Below are 14,851 nucleotides of genomic sequence, written 5' to 3'. Positions count from 1 at the left end.
GCTAAGTGGGACTGACACACTGCCTTACTTTTCTGAATTATGCAGAGCTGCTCCTGTTTGCAAATGCTAGCTCGTAACAAGCCAGGTGCTCACCGGCCAGTGGTACACACGCCAACTTGGGTGAAATGCTGTCACAGTCCAGAATGGAATAGAAGACAAGGAGCGACAAGCTTGAGTTTTGGTCTCTTCCTCTGAGTGGATGAGCCTGTGACTTCCTAACTCAGGGAACTTTGTTTTCATTCAGTTTTCTTCCTCTGTGAGAAGTGGCCAGATGCTACAGAGCTCCTCACGTACATGCCTATGCCATTCTAAAAAAGAAGAGCCCAGCACAGGCCCAGAAAAGTAGAGGGTCTTGTGAAAATAGTACAAAGCTTATTTTTATTTTTACCTGAAAGGAATTACACTAAAATATGCTTTCCAGAGTTCCCTCAGTTCGCACCTACCCTTGGGTGAGGAATTCTTGACCTCTGGGCATGGCATGGGTGGTGAGAAGCCACTGGGTGTCCCCACCAGGAACTCAAGACCCTGCCAGAGGGGCCCGGACTTCAGCTCCCAGGGTGCTAAGTGGGGCTGGTGGGAAACTTAGGCATAGCAGTAGAAGCAGAGTTATGCTGGCTGAGGGCTCTCGGGGATGTTGTAAGGTGGAAAATCCCTCTGACCAGCCTTCAAAGTCTGGTCAAATCATGGGCACTGCTTTTCTGTGTTAGTTACCAAAATGTATATGAAGTGGCCTAGGCAGTGTGTTAGCACCACAAATGGCTTGCAGAGGTCCCACAGTCTGAGCAGGATCCTGTGCAGGTGGTGACAGCATCAGCCAGATGGCCACATTCCTGCTACCAGGGTCAGTGGAGGCCAAGCAGCAGGTCCCTGTGACTCACAGGACTCTTCCTGGCCATGAAAGTCAGCTCCAAGCCGATGCAGACACTGCCAGCATCACTACACAGCTGGAGATCCAGTGCCTCGTCCTGGCCCTTGCTGTGAGACCTGGGGACCCCTGCACAGCCACCCCAGGCTGCTGTGCTCTGACTGGTCATAGCTTCTATGCCTCAGCTTCCCACCATTGCCATGGTGACCAAAATACCTTGCTGGCCACTGGAGACCTCAAGACTCCCATGCCAGCCATTACAGATGCAGCTGCAGAACGTGGTAGATGCTTCCTGCAAGGAAGCCACTCCGATGCTACTGCTTCCTGTGGTGCTGGCACCAATAACCCCAGAGGCCTGTTCCCACCCACAGGGGGATCCTGTTTCCAGAAGCTTACCCACCTGCTCTCCACCCTCCTGAGAAGAGCAGTCAGCTGAACCCAGAGCACAGGAACCAGGTGTCCTCTGTTCAGACTCCCCAAGGGTAAGAATACCACCACATCCTTCAGCTTCCCACCCCCTCAACCCTGGAGAACCCAAGAAACAAACAGCCAGGCCACCCTAGCCTGAGGCAAGAGCTCTGCCCATCTTTCCCCAGGCCTGCTGGTGCCTGGCCTCTGTAGGTTCTCAAGTATGCCTCAAACAGAGAGCTCTGTCATAAATAACAAACACTACTTACCTGGGCAGTCTAGAGGCCTCTTTGGTTTCTTCTTCATCAAAACTGAATTATTTATCTAACTCTCCTCAGGAGTTCACACATGTTTAAGATGTGCCCATATCAAACCACATGAAAACTTGGCCTGCCTGCAGCAGCCAACTGCAGAGCTGGAGACAATGTTCTAAATAAAGAGCAACACCTGGTTTCTCAGGTTTATTTTTTTGAATTTGAAATGAGTAAATTTTAATAGCTCTGATGTCAGAAGGCTTAAGTTAAAATTTAAACATTAAAATGCTGCTGCATTAGGTGAACCAAAATCCTGTTTTCATCCTGTGTCCAAAGAAACTACACAATGCCATAGAGACAAATGTCCTGGGCCACCATTCAGCAAGACAGCGCAGCCCTCTGGAGGCTGAGACGTTAGGTGTTAGTTTCCACTTAATTTATGCACAGCACTGAGGGAATTTAATCTGCCCCTGAGAGTTCACCAGGGGCCCAGAATATGGCTGCAACGGGAAGCAGACCAGCACCTCTGCAAGTCTGCTCACCCTGTGTGGAGGAGACCAGGAACAGCCTTCAAGACGGGTGTAAACTGTAGGGAGAGAATGTTACACCCAATAAAATGCTGAAGCCAGCTTTTGGTTCTAGCCCAGCAGCTTCCAGCAGCCTCACGCTCTATAATCTACCTTCACACTTCAGCAGTTCTGAGCAGCTGGAATTCATTTCTGCATTAATTGGTTTCTTGTTTTCCAAAATGTATGCTATTTACTTACTTTGCTTATATCTCCGTAGTAAAGTTCACAACCTATGGTTTTGGCTCTTTGTGTGATGCTGGATGTAGAACCCAAGGCCTCACACTTGTGAGGCCAGCACTTACAACTAAGCTGTACTCCACGCCTGAAAGCTGTGTTTGTCAAATAAAGCTTAACAAGCTCTCTTTTTTATTGTTCCAGTCTCAACAACACAAAAATAAGCTGATTCCTCATTTGTTACTTCTTTTTTCTCCCTACAAAGTAGTTTTTAGATCAGAAACTGTAAGGATATCAAGGTTTGAACTGTTTTGGAAAACCTACTGTTCTTAGTTCTAAAGTAGTCATCTTGGTCTGTTCGGACAGTGGACTCTGATGTCAGAGTCCCCTTTTAAAGGGAGCTCTGTGATGCAGGACAACTTACTTCACCTCACTGGGCTTCAGTTATCTGATGTGAACAACTTCACTAGGACCTTATGAGAAACGAAAGAGGTCCCGCTAAACAGGTAACATGTTTACCTGTGCTGTGGCCCTAAGCACACCCACAGCTGTGCAGGCAGACAATCTCCACTTACCCGGAACATGCAAGATTAATAATCATACACTAATAATCTTGCATGTTCAAATTCTACATCAACTTATGTAAATAAAATTTTTATAACCACGTATACTTTTGCGCTAAGATTACAGCTACTGATACAAATTTTTTGTCCATACACACAACTGCAAAATAGCTACTCAATAATCCACATGTGGAGTTTGCACATGCAGTTTTAAGTATATAAAAGGAGCTTTCTATGAATCATCATTACAAATATAGAAATCTTTACACTCAGTAAAGATACCAGTATCTAACTTAAATTCAACTAAAAGTTCTACTGTAAAGAAAGCTCTGGTATCACTTTCTCCCTTTCTTTCCTTCCTCCCTTCTCTAGAAAGAGTCATTAAGAATGTAGAAGAAATTATAGGCTTGGAAAAATGCAATTTTTGCAGCCATATAACCAAGAACATTCAGGCAGTCCTAGGGACAACCCTCCACCAAAGCAACCAAGCTACTGATTAACATCATTAACATCATTACTTCCAAATTCTGAAGCCAGATCACATACATAACAACACGAGAGGAGAGCCAGATATCCTTGTAAGGGGTGTTGTGTCCTGCCACCTCCCACTCTGTAGCCACACTAGTACAGTGACAGTGTGGCTCTCCATCCCTGGAGAATCTGGCCATTGCCAGGTGATCTGTGGGACCCTGGCCTCCATGACATGATTGGGCTGGCAACTCCTAAGGGACTGCAGCAGACACCTGCCTCGCTTTCACATTCCAGGCTGCAGCAGGTGCCCTCAGAAGCATGTTCTAGAAGACACTGAGACAGGAACATCCTTTGGGGACAGAGGCCTTTGCCAGATTGTGGCTGACCCAGAAGAAAAATTTCAGTCACCAAATACAATAACGATTGCACAATTTGCAAAATAGCACTGCAGCCCTCAGTCAGTAAAAATCTTTAATCCTGAGGAGTGGCTGAATCAGAATTTTAGCTCTTAAGAAGAAATTACTCAGCATACAAAGAAACAAGAAGGTGCACATGGCCCATTCACTGGGGAAAATGGAAAGAAATCTATTTGAACGTGAGGAAGATCGGATACTAGAATTGTTTTTAAAAGATGTTAAATCAGCTGTAATAAATAATTTCAATGACCTAAAGAAAACTATGGACAAAAACTAAAGAAAATTAGGAAAATAACATTGAACAAGATAAAAACATCAGTAAGGAAGTGGAAATAACAACAACGAAAAAACAAATATGCTAGAACTGAAAAGCACAATAACTGAAGTGACACATTTATTAGCAACATTTTTGAGCAAGCAGAACGAGCAGTGAGTATAAAAATAACACAATTAAAATTGTATCCTCCCAAAAAACAAGAATAAAAAAGGATAAAAATAGTCTAAAAGTCTGATGACCAATAAGAAAAATGGTACCAAAAATATAACCTGAAATTTCTCATTTTGATGAAAGACATTCATACAAAGGTTGAAGAAAATAAAATCTCAAGAGAGATCCCTATCCTGAGGGACATTATGATCATACTGTTGAAACCCAAAGATTGATTATGGTTTATATCTAAATGCCACTCCCCCAAAGCTTCATGCACTAGAATCACGGCTTTAGTCATTTGTCCAACTTTTTCTACTTGACCCCAGGCAGAGGTCTAAATGACCTAATCTTATGCAACACATTGTATTTTCCAGCTTTGTAAGAATATATCAGTTGCTGGGATCTTATTTCATTAAAAAGCTTTTGCATAGCAACAGAAATCACCAACAGAGTGAAAAGACAACCCATAATGTGGGAAAAAATACTTGCCAGCTGTTCCTCAAAGAAGTACTATTGAGAACATATAAATAATTCAAAAATTGCAGTCCTCCCAGATTTAAAGTCCTCCCAAATGCAAAAATGGGATATCAGATGAAAACACACTTCTCAGATGAAGAAATATGAACAACAAATAAATATGTGAAAAATATATTCAATATCACTGGTCATTCAAGAGATGCACATCAAATCAACACTGAGATTCTGTCTCACCCAAGAAAGAATGGTTACTATCAAGAAATCAAGCAACTTGCCCTGAATGAAGGCCAGCAGCTTCCTGACACTGTTGGTTTCTAACTGGAGCCTAAAGAGATGTCTTTCTATGGTCTACTGGCCATTTCAGAACTTGGGCGGTGAAATGGTCAATTCATTAGAAAGAAACAGCTTGAAGCTTGAAGCAACTGTGACCCACGCCACACTGGGATCTGGAGCGCCAGAAAACCAAGCAAACACCCCACCCCACCCCCGTGAGCGGCTGTGAGTGTGGTAGGCTGTGGCGGCCCAGGACTGGAGACACTAGCGTTTATTGGGACCTGTGCCATGCTGGGACCTGGAATGCTGGGAAACCAAGCAGTCCCTTCCCCCTTGCTTGTTTTGTTTTGTTGAACTTCAATATACATGAAAGTTGAACAGCTATTTTGAAGAGAACGAGAGACTCTACCACTGCCATTAGTGACTTCCTATTGTCTGGTTTTAAAGACCTAAAACGCCTTCCTCATTCTGTTCAGATCAGTTTTATACTATGTCATTTTGTATGAATTCTCTGTATGTGAAGACATGGACAACTATTTGGAAGAAAACAAGAGACAATATCATAGATAGTGAAGATCTCAGGTCATCTAGCTTTGAAATTTTTATCTTTTACATTGCTTTCTTATGTCCTATTTTGTTCTGTTTTGTTGTGTTTAATTTTACCCCCTTTAAAATAAAAACTAAAAAAATTTTTAAAAAAAGATATCAAGCAATAACAAATGCTGGGAGGGGGGACCTTTCTCCACTGTTGCTAGGAGTATTCACTGATGCAACTACTGTGGAAATCAGTGTGGAAATTCCTCAAAAACTAGGATTAGATTTCCTAGTCCATTCAGCTATTCCCCTTCTAGGTATCTTCTCTAAAGAACTGAAAATATCATGCCACAGTGATATATGTGCATCCATGTTTATAGCAGCACAATTTGTAATAGCTAGATCTTGGAAACAATCTAAATGCCCATCAACTAAGGAATGAATAAAAAAGATGTGATTTTTTATATAATAGAGTATTACTCAGCCATAAAGAAGGATAAACTGGAGACATAGGTAAGTAGATACAACTTGAGACCATACTCATAAGTGATATAACCTAGAAGCACATGTGTTAATATCATATTATATCCCTAGTGTGAGAAGCTAAAACAGTAAAGAAGATCCAAAATATACAACAGATCTTGTAAAATGGGAAGATACTGTTCAAAAGGAAAGATACACACACAAGACAGTTAAAGTTATACTAGCAAGTTCTCTTAGCACACTGAAAAGAAAGTTTTGTGCTAATTTGTTTGGATAGTTAAATGCCTATGTCTTGTGCTCTGATAATTTAAAGATAACAATACACAATGTATTAACTATTGTTATTCTCTTAATACCTTGTTTTGAAATTGTTTTTTGGGGGGCTGGGGATTTAGCTCAGCGGCATAAGCACCTGCCTTGCAAGCAGGCAGTCGTGAGTTCGATCCCCGGTACCAATAAAAAAAAATTGTTTTTTTCTCTTTAAAATAACATTTAAAAGTACATATCAGTTGGTTTAGTCAAGACTGCAGTGCCTTTACACATATATTTACCACTTTTCCTTTGGCTTTTTCATCCTTAAACTTCTGATTTTCCATTTTGCTTACCTTTTATTTTCAATCATGTTAAACTATTTTATAAAAGGACTGACTAACTTTGCTATGCACCAAGGCCAGCTGTCTCAGTCCGCTGTGGACAGAGGGGGACAGAGGCATCCCTGGCTTTCCCTTGTCTCTGTGAGTGACCTGTGTGAGATCCCTGAGGCTCCTTGCAAGGCTGAGGCTCCTGCTGGAAAACAAAACTATTTCAAAACACGCTGACTAGAATATAATAAATGTGCTGATCAAATAAGCAGAAATTAAAAGCATTAATAACATTTATTTAATCTCCTTAGAACTAATTAGGATTTTAAAAAGTCTTAAAGAAGCTGACCAAACAAATACAGAACTGATGCCTCTTTTCTCTTAAACTTGTGAGCATGGAGATTCATTCAGAATTATTTTCTCCTCAAAGAAGTCACATTCCTTTCTTGCTCCCTCAGATTCTCCGAGGAGATGCTGCAGAGAGGCCCGGTCCCCCGGGGAAGTGTGCTGAGGGAACTGCAAGCTACAGCATCCAAGCGCAGTTGTTTTCTGAGAACTGCAAACACACAGCAGTAAAAGGACCGCCTGTAGCCATTTCCACTTAGAACAAAAACATGAACTCAACCTGGAGCATGAACTATCTGTCTCCCAACCAGGCACAAAGACAAGACTCAGGCTCATGCGCCTACTTTTCCCAGTAAGGGTGTTTTGCTTTGAAGGCCTTGTAATATTCTCCAGGGTTTTACATATTTCATAATACTTTTGCTTTTTAGCAATTACCTGTAGCGTTCTTTCTGTCGCAAGAAGCCTGCACGGCCTCAGTGGACCTAAGATCGCTGTGTACTGATGATTGTGGGCCTTTAGAGACCGGCACCCAGGAGCCTCGTCTTTGTGGATGAAGCCCACAGAGGCTCCACCCAGCCCAGGGACTCACATGGCCAAGTGCAGGGCTCTATTCACCCTCCGCCAAGAGGCATAAATCCCATAAAGGTCTGGAGACAAGAGTCAGAGAAGAGCCATACCTCTCGAATCACACCTGACCCCCTCCTGTCACACCAACCCTAGGTGGTAAGAAATTCTCCAGCTGGCTAGAGTGGCAGAGGGCAGTGTTAGGCTAAGGGGGGCAGATGGGCCTACGTGGGCGTGGGCGTGTGTGTGTGTGTGTGTGTGTGTGTGTGTGTGTGTGCGCTATGTTAAAAGGGAAGCTGAGTGTGATGATGCACAGCTGTAATCCTAGAAATCTGAGGTAGGTTGATTACAAATTTCAGACCAGCTGGGCAATTTAGCAACTTAACGAGAGCCAATCTCAAAATATAAAATTTTAAAAAGGGTGGATAGGTGATTCAGTGCAAAACCCAGGAGTTCAATCCCAAGTAGTAAAAAAAAGAAGTACATGATGTGGACACACGCAGACACAGAGAGCTTGTTCCTTATTTAAAGAGAGGCCTTAAAGAGAGTATGTATGCCCAGGAGCTTGAACCCAGGCTGGGCAACATGGTAAGACCTGATCTCAGCAAAGGGGAGGTATGTAGAGAAAAGCCAGATGCAAAACAGCATCACTCATTCACATATACTCACTGGGCACCCACCACGTACCTCACACCACCCAGGACCTCAGACACTACAGCAACACGGACAAAATCCATGCCTGGGGGCACATATTCCAGTAAGAGGACACGTGAAAAATGCACAAATCACATTTTAGATGGTGCTAAGTGTGTTGAGAGAAGCAGGGAGAAACAGGGAACAAGGTAGCCAAGAAGCCACACAGAAAGGGGCCTCTACTCAAGCCTATGCCTGCAGGACACCCAGGAGGTACTCCTCCAGTTAGGCCAGGCTAGGCAAGGCCGCTACACAACCAGCCACATGGCCTCACATGCTCAGGCTCCCTGCATTAGCATATGTGGGTCAGCGTTCCATGGCGACAAAATACGCAAGACAAGCAACCTAAGAGACGAAAGGGTCTCAGAGCTTGGAGGCTCCAGGCCAGGGTCACTGGACTGTGTGCCCTGGCAGGAAACGCTGTCTACTCCATTAAACTGACAGTTAAGTTTGAATGTGAGTGATTTCATGGTTTTACTGGTATTTGAATGATACATATACTCTAACTGCACAGGTGAATAACAAATACAGAGCCTATCTGCGGTATTTTGGGAAAAGTCCTTCCAAGGCCCATGTGTGAAAAGGCGCCAAAGGTGGGCCCTAGTGGGTCACTGGGGCCATGTCCTTCCAGGGGACATTGGACTCCTGGCCCTTTCTTCTCTCTCTGCTTCCTGGCTACCGGGACACACCGGCCATGAATGCTTAATGATCATGGACTAAAAAAGCCTGTTTTTCTTTTACTGTGATTACTCAGGTAGTTTGCTATAGTTGTGGGGTGCTGACTAACACTATTCTACAAACCTGATTTTGTGAGAAATGCCAGGTCTTTTTTTCCGATTAAATTAAAACCAATTCTGGAACAGCAGGAAGCAAATTTCCCTTACTGGGATTCTGAAGGCCACATTTCAGGTCATCAAAAGTTATAGCATCTGATGAGGGCTTTCTCATCTGCCGTCTCCATGGCTGCCACCAGTGGGTTCTCTGTCTGTGTGCGATGCTATGATCCCATGGCTTCCTTTTTTTCCCCCAGTACTGCGATTCAACCACGGCCTTTGCACTCAGCTACATTCCCCAAACCTGCTTTTATTATTTTTTTTTTTAAGTATTTTGAGACATGGGCCAGGGAATCTGCCTCAGCGGCATAAATGCCTGCCTAGTAAGCATGAGGTCATGAGTTCAATCCCTGGTACCAAAAAAACAAAAAAATTTTGAGACGGAGTCTCACTAAGTCACCTAGTTACAAAGGCTGGGCTCGAATTTACAAACTGCCTGGGCCTCACTCCTGCCTCAGACTCTGAATTAGCTGGGATTACAGATATGACTACCCCACCTGGCTGCTTACTTTTAAATATTTCATCAGCACAGACAAATGTGTGCGCTAGTAGGACTGAGCCACCAACCAGACGGAAGCAGCAACTACCAAGGAAGGACAGGCTGGGTGGCCAGTCTGGCCTTTAAATGGGAAGCCTATGCTGAAAGGGGCTGCTGCAGACTCACTGGGAATGGACAGCACAATGAATGCCAACAATGGGGTTTACTGGGGAAACTCAGGTTCTCAACTGGCTGATGAATGTTAAAAAGGGACTCTTACTGGCGAAACAGAAAGTTCTAAGCAATATGGGTATATTTGATGGCCATGCATCACCCTCGGAGGACAAGCATCTAAGAAGTCAGTAATCTAACCTCTAAATGTCCTGTGTTCAGTCACTGAGTCTGATAGCTGTAGGCCTTGGGTAACCAACTCTCCCTGATCTCTTGTTGTAGGACCCTAGGTGAGGTCATGTTTGGGGACAGGAGACAGAAAACACCTGGGAAAAGGAATTCGACTCCACAAGGATGATCCCCTAAGACCAGGAAAGTATGAAGGCTGGAGAGAGATCTTCAGTTCACCTCTTGTGATCCTGAGAAGTGACAGCACTGGGAGCAGGAAGATTAATAGCTTTTGGACCACAGGAGGTCCTGATGTGGAGCAGCAAGGTTAGTGGCTCACGCATTGCTGAAGGAAGCTGGGCCTTGGACCAGGGGAATTTGAAGCTTCTGATGTTCACAGCTACAGTCAACCTTCAAGACAAATTAACCCCTAGCTAGAGAAATAAAGGTCTGTCACTTTAGTTCCTACAAACTAAGACACCAAACCTGACTCATGACAAAAAACTACAAAGTACACAAAAAGCCAGAAATAACACAGTCAGAACCAAGTCAAGTAAGGCCTACAACTATCAGACTAAAACTTTAACATTAACGTGCTGGGGTTTGAGTGGAAAAGGGGGGACAATATGTGAAAAATGATGCTAAGATATGGACACTGTGAAAAGAAACCAAAAGGAAATGTTAGAAATCAAAAACACTGCAACAGAAATGAAAAATGCCATTTTATGGGCTTGTTAGTAGTAAAGGAAAGAATCAGGCAGCTCCAAAAGGTCAACAGAAAGTCCCCAAACTGAAAAGGAGAGAAAAGAAGGATGATGATGATGACAATGACAATGATGATGATGATGATGATGATGATGTGTGTGTGTACACACACACGTGCCAGAATATCCAACTGTAAGATAATTATAAAAATGTAACATGTGCATAGCAGGAATCTAAAATAGGGAAGAGAAGGAGAAAATGAAATATTAGAAGTAATAATAATTGACAGTTTGCCCAAACAACAGTTCCCAAACCACACAGCCAAGAAGTCCAAAGAACACCAAGCAGAGAAGAGCAAGCATAAACAAAAACAAAGGCAAAACACACAAAACCTACAACTGCACCTACCATGTTCAAACTGCAATCAACTGAAGACAAAGAGAAAATACTGAAAGAAGCCAGAATGAAATCTGTCTTCCCTGCAGAGTTGAGCAAAGTTAAGAATTACATTTGAGCCGGGGATATAGCTCAGCAGCACTAGCGCCTGCCTGGCAAGTGCGAGGTTGTGAGTTCAATCTCCAGTACAAAAAAAAAAGAATTACATCTAAATTCTCCACAGAAATCATGAATGAAAACAAGGGTGGAATAAAACCAAGTGTTGTGAGAAAAGGCAACAACCTGTAATTCGGTAGCTAGAGAAATTTCTTCTTCAAATTAAAAAGATAAAAACTAAGACTGGTAGACTGGCTTTGCAAAATAAAATGTCAAAAAACATGTAAAGTACTTTAAAAAAATAAGAAAAGAAGTACACAGATCAGAAACTTAGGGCAACATAAAAAAATAGAAAATACTGGATTCTTAAATCCTTTAAAACATGTATGATAACTGAAAGCAAAATTCGTAACACTGCAATAGTTTTCAAGGAGCACAGATGTACCCTGAAAAAATAATGAAGATAAAATAAAATACTTTATTTGTCTTATTCTTAGTTGATCTAATATATACCTGTTCAAAATAACAGCAGCAATGTATTGGGCAGTTATGACTGGTAGATAAGTGACTTAAATGACAGCAGAGTTAAGAGCAATAGTAGGGCTGAACTGAGGTGCTATGAGATGCTGCATTACCTATGAAGTGCCAAAATGCTCTTTGAAAGAGCATTATATTACTTGTAAATGTTTACTGCAATATTTACAGCAACCATTAAATTTTTTTCAAACTAAATTTAAAAACATGTTTCAAAAGAAGATTTGATGTACTAAGAAAAAAGGAGAAACAGATAATACAAAATGCTCAGATAAAACCAGAGAAGGCAGGCTAGGGATATGGCACAGTAGTAGGACCCTCGGTTCAACCCCCAGCACTGCAGAGAAAAGGTTTTAGGAAACAGAGTACAAAAAAAGACTGAACTATACATGACTGTATAAGAAACTCATATGAAAGACACAGGTTAAAAGTAAAGACATAAAGAAAGATAAAGCATGCTAATGCTAAATGTTAATTAGAAAGCTAGAGTAGCAATACTGATTTCAGAAAAAGCTCATTCAGAATGAGGAAAATTATAAGGAACAAAGAAGAGTATAGTCTAATAATAAAGAAGACACAACAATATCTGACATTCATGTACCTAACAACAAAGCATCAAAGTACAAGAGGCAAAATCTGATCCAAGTGCAAGGAGATAGATCCACTCTGTTTGCTGGAGATTTCAGTACACTTCTTCAGTAACTGATGTACCCTCCAGATAGAACATCATTATGCACATAGCTGAACTGAACAGCACTGTCTGATAGTCAAGCTTAAAGGACAAGCCTAATGGACATAGTACCTCACGAGAAATCACCAGTACTCATAGAACACAAAAGCATAATACACATTCTCCTCAAAATCATATGGAACATTCACCAAGCTGTTCCATACTCTGGGTCATAAAATCATAAAACATATATCGACAAAACTAAAGGGATGGGGGCTGGAGGTTTAGCTCAGTGGCATAATCACCTGCCTTGCAAGCAGGCAGTCGTGAGTTCAATCCTCGGTACCGATAAAAAAAAAAAAAAAAAAAACTAAAGGGATGAAAATCATACTAAATTATGCTATCTGACTGGAATGGTGTTAAGTTAGAAAAAAATACCTGAAAGATACTGGAAAATCTCCATGTACTATAGTTGGAAATTAACAGACTTCTCATTAAACCTTTGGTCAAAGAGGACATGTCAAGGTAAATTGTAAAATAATATTAAACTGAATGAAAATGAAAATGTGGTCTAGGGGCTGGGGATTTAGCTCAGCAGCATAAGTGCCTGCCTTGCAAGCAGGCAGTCGTGAGTTCGATCCCTGGTACCGGTAAAAACGAAAAAGACCAAAAAAAAAAAGGAAAATGTGGTCTATAAAATTCTGTGAGCTGCAGCTAAAGCAGTTCTAAAATGCAAATCTCTGTAAAGAAAAGCTTTTATAAGAAAAGTCTCAAATCAACTATCTCAGCTTCTACCTCAAGAAACCAGAGGATCTAAATGAACTTGAAAGCACAAGAATGAAAATAATAAAAAGGAGAAATCAGTGAAATTTTAAACAGAAACATAAGGGGCTGGGGATATAGCTCAGCAGCATAAGTGCCTACCTGGCAAGTGCGAGGTTGTGAGTTCAATCCTCAGTACCAAAGAGGGAGAAAAAAAAAACCAGAAAAGTAATAAAAAAGAACCAAACACAAAGTTGGTATTTTGAAAAGATCAATAAAATTCATAAACATCTAGCAAGACTAATATCATGGGAAGGGGAGAAAATATATATTGCCATTACTAGGAATACAAGAATCTCTTTACATATTCTACAAACAATAAAAGGAAAATAAAGGCATGCTGTAAACAAACTACACACATACAAAAGCAACAACTTAGATTAAATAGAGCAATTCTTTGAAAAGCACAAACTATTGCCAACTTCCCCAATATGAAATAATATGAACAGCTGCCCTACATATATTAAAGAAACCGAACTTATAAAAACTTACCAAAAAGAAATCTCCAATCCCAGATAGCTTTACTAGAAAAATTATATTAAACATTTAAATGATAACACCAATTTTATATCTAGACCTTCTAGATGATAGATTTATTTTATGAGACTAGCATTAACCTAATACCAAAACTAGACTATCACAATATAAGGGACAGAACTTAAGACCAATATTGCTCATGAACGTAGATGAAAAATTTATCCAAAATAATTTGTCAAAATATTTGCAAATGAAATTTAGGAACATAAAAATAATAATGTGCTATGAGGTGGGCCTATACCAAAACAGACTTAACAAAAATCAATTACTAAATCAAGATGAAGCTCAATGTCAAGAGTGCTTTCCAGGCATTTGTATGGTCCTGGGTTTAATCCGTAACACCAAAAAAAATCAGTGATCATCACCATAGTAATAGATTAAAGAAGAAAACCTACATGGTTGCATCAACAAATACAGAAACAGCAGTTCAAAATTAAATACCCACTCATAATTAAAATTTTTCAGCTAGCAGAATGGAAGTAGAAGGGAATTTCCTTCAGCTGATGAAGAAGGGCTAAAAACCCAGGACTCCCATCACACAAAAAATAAAAGAACAGCTGTTTCCTGGGAGGACTAGAAACAGGAAAGGATGTCCACTCTCCAGGAGCCACTGCGTGGGAGGAGACCCCACTTAGCTAAGTCAACAAAAGGAAACAAATGAAAAGCATGCAGGTTAAAAAGGAAGAAATAAGGCTGACCTTATTCACAGAAGACATCATTACTACACAGAAAGTCCAAGAAATCCGTAAAAAATCTTAAGTGAGCTTAGCAAAAACAGCTGTCTTTCTGTGGAGCCACAATGAAAAATCTGACATTGAAATTTGTAAAACATCATCACTCATAGAAGCTCTGCAAAAAGTGAATGTTTAAATAATAATTCTAGTGAAACATGCAGATATATATCCTAAAACTACAAAATACTAATGAAAGAAATCAAATAAGATATAAATATCCAGGGATAGTGGCGCATGCTTATAAACCCATCACTCAGGCTGAAGCAGGAGGACTGCTACAAATTTGAGGCCAGCCTAGGTTACAAAGTGAGTGCAAGGCCAGTCTGAACTACACAGTGGGGGCCTGTTTCAAAAAAAAAAAGTAAGTTGAGAAACAAATTCTTATTGATTAGAAGACTAAATGTGGTTAAGATGTCAATTCTTCCCAAACTGCACTCTGTAGAATTAACATAATTCCAATAGAAATTTAAACATAAAACTTCAACACGTTTGATGTGACAGTGCACAGCACAAAAAAGGCTGAGGCAAGAGGATCAATGCAAGTTCAAGTCTAGCCCGTGCTACATGGCAAGATTCTGTCTCAAAAAACAAACAAACAAGAAAACAA

General features: G+C 41.0%; 1 protein-coding gene and 1 non-coding gene across 5 annotated transcripts in view; one reads left to right on the top strand and one right to left on the bottom strand.

The window, feature by feature from the left end:
* The window catches only part of Ninl (ninein like), an 82,456-nt gene that overhangs the window by 60,502 nt on the left and 7,103 nt on the right, over positions 1-14,851 (bottom strand). For 2 of the 4 annotated variants that reach the window (XM_063248590.1, XM_063248591.1), the window contains exon 1: positions 94-13,531. The exons of the other annotated variants lie outside the window; for them this stretch is intronic. The gene's annotated coding sequence lies outside the window, so the exon portion shown is untranslated. Of the gene's footprint in view, positions 1-93; positions 13,532-14,851 lie in introns of those variants that run through there. 4 annotated transcript variants of the gene reach the window in all.
* Positions 4,898-5,034, top strand: LOC111753478 (small nucleolar RNA SNORA2/SNORA34 family). Its single transcript, XR_002788268.1, has one exon. It is a non-coding gene; the product is annotated as a small nucleolar RNA SNORA2/SNORA34 family (small nucleolar RNA).

This window comes from Cavia porcellus, unplaced genomic scaffold, assembly GCF_034190915.1.
Source record: "Cavia porcellus strain 051 isolate PalLab524CR breed Dunkin Hartley unplaced genomic scaffold, mCavPor4.1 scaffold_5, whole genome shotgun sequence".
Lineage (NCBI taxonomy): Eukaryota > Metazoa > Chordata > Mammalia > Rodentia > Caviidae > Cavia > Cavia porcellus.
The sequence above is the reverse complement of the archived record's forward strand: the minus strand, read 5'-3'. Positions and strand labels throughout refer to the sequence as shown.